General features: G+C 51.6%; 1 protein-coding gene across 11 annotated transcripts in view; it reads left to right on the top strand.

Annotated features, from left to right (window-relative positions):
* The window catches only part of ppfibp2b (PPFIA binding protein 2b), a 156,716-nt gene that overhangs the window by 131,528 nt on the left and 22,688 nt on the right, over positions 1-2,500 (top strand). The gene's annotated exons all lie outside the window — the stretch shown is intronic.

Genomic DNA, 2,500 nt, shown 5'->3' with positions numbered 1-2,500 from the left:
GTCTCTCTGCAGTGTCCCCGGTTCAGACACAAGCGTCTTCATTCTTTTTTTGAGACACTACAGCGAGTCTCATGTCTGATGCATCAAACAAACCTCCATATATTTCATGACGTTCTTATACGAGGGGGGGCCCAAAAGAAACCGGACTTTGGTTCTGACTTTTTGTTTTTTAATTTTCGCAATTATTTGAAACTGTCACCTTCAAAATCCTCTCCTTTGGCTTGAATACAAGGCTGCACCCGAGATTTTCACTGTTCAGAAGAGTCGGCGTAACCGTGCGTAACTGTGCCGATAAGATAGAACTTCGATTCCCCCGCCTGTCTTACCTTTCCGCTGCCGCTCCTGTTTCATCTTTGACAGCAAAAAGCCGTCGCCCGGGGCCAGATCAGGGGAATATGGCGGTGGGGAGGCTGGCTGGTCACGGTTTTAGTAAAAAAATATGCTTTACGCACAACATTTGGTGCTATTTCTGTGCGTAACGGGGCGTCCTGTGGTCTGCTGTCTGCTATGATGAGGCCATTTCCGGGAGCCTTCGTCTCCCAGCTTCTAATAACCACCTGAGGATCATCTGTCTGGATCTCTACAACACTCCCATCAGATCTGCAATGCCATCAAAAGTCCTGCGTGGATCTATCATGGCGTCTTCTTCAAGTTTCTGTTACGTTTTCCTCTGTTCTGGAAGTGGATTGTTGTCCTCTGCGTGCCTGGTCTTCGTGATGTAATCTGATTACTCTTAAAGGGCCCAAACCACTCAGACACCCTAAGAATCCTTCTTAAAGAATGTCTGCAACATGGTGAGTGTTTCTGCCGCTGTTTTTCCCAATAAAAAACAAAATGTTTTGACAGAGCGCATATCAGTGGGTATCCGCTATCTTGAAAAATCGAAGAGGGGGGTGTAACTCTGTCAACATAAACAATGACTGTCAGCTGACCGCATCACTGGGGAAGACCAAACCTGGCACAGTTATGCATGAGATTATCTTGTAGCGACATCTAGCGGCCAAAGTTGGAACTTCACTGTATTTTTTATTAATAGAATTAGTTCGGTTACTTTTGGGCCCCCCCCCCCCCTCCTAGTTCTAGAAAATAATTTCCTGGTGGTACCTTGGTGGTACCTTGGTGGTACCTCTGCGGTACCTCTGTGGTACGTTGGCGGTACCTCTGTGGTACCTCTGGTGGTACCTCGGTGGTACCTCTGGTGCTACCTCGGTGGGACCTCTGGTGGTACCTTGGTGGTACCTCTGGTGGTACCTTGGTGGTACCTTGGTGGTACCTCTGCGGTACCTCTGTGGTACCTTGGTGGTACCTCTGCGGTACCTCTGTGGTACGTTGGCGGTACCTCTGTGGTACCCCTGTGGTACCTCTGGTGGTACCTCTGTGGTACCCCTGTGGTACCTCTGGTGGTACCTCTGGTGGTACCTCTGTGGTACGTTGGCGGTACCTCTGTGGTACCTCTGGTGGTCCCTCTGTGGTACGTTGGTGGTACCTCTGTGGTACCTCTGGTGGTACCTCGGTGGTACCTCTGGTGCTACCTCGGTGGGACCTCTGGTGGTACCTTGGTGGTACCTCTGGTGGTACCTTGGTGGTACCTTGGTGGTCCCTCTGTGGGGCTTTGGTGGTACCTGGGTGGTACCTTTGCAGCACCTTTGTGACGCCGTCATCTTTCATTCTCGACTAAACGCCGAGCGCCTGACCCTCCTGAACACTTTGGTCTGGTTCTCACGGCACTCTGTGGAACCACTGCTGGGATTATAGCCTGGATATTTTTAGCAGCAGAAGGAATTTCCCAGTTTGGGTCTGCAGTGACTCCCGCACTGTTCCAACCTGAGACCCTCATCGAGCTGGAGCTGCTTCGTGTTTTAACGTCCGAAGAAGGAAGAGTAGCGGATCAGAGGCCAGACGGCGTCGGGGACGATCAGGGATCCTGAGAGGCTGCGCTGAAGATTCACTGGCGACACATCGGAGTCTGGTTTTCATGTTTTTACCCACTCAGAACCTCCAGGGAGCGTCAGGATGGCTTCGTTCACAACCATCAGGTTCATCAGTCCTCAGTAAACTTCATTCATTCCAAACACATCAGAATATCCAGACGAACGCCGCTGCTGCGTTTATCCCAGCGGATCCAGAAGAGCCGTAAAGCTCCGTCACCGCAGGCTGGAACCCAGCTGCCGGGTGCTGGCAGGAGGCCCCCTCTGAGGAGGCGTCTGATTGGTGGAATGTGTGTGTGTTCAGGATCCGTCAGCACCTCGTGCACACACACACACACACACAGTGGAGGAAGCTGAATGTGTCCCGTCCAGTTAGACTCTGACCCGCTGTCATGTTGAACTCATCCGGACAGCGACGGCAGCTCCGTCAGCTGATGGAGGCGGTGAAACAGCCAGGTCCATCCGACTCTTCCTCCGCCGGCTCCTTCTGCTGCTTTTACACTTTCATCCTTCACGACTAAAAGATCTGTTTGATGGTTTTCCACCTTCTTGGCGTTTCGGTATCCAGTAAC

The sequence above is a fragment of the Salarias fasciatus genome, chromosome 7, assembly GCF_902148845.1.
Source record: "Salarias fasciatus chromosome 7, fSalaFa1.1, whole genome shotgun sequence".
NCBI classification, from domain to species: domain Eukaryota; kingdom Metazoa; phylum Chordata; class Actinopteri; order Blenniiformes; family Blenniidae; genus Salarias; species Salarias fasciatus.
The sequence above is the reverse complement of the archived record's forward strand: the minus strand, read 5'-3'. Positions and strand labels throughout refer to the sequence as shown.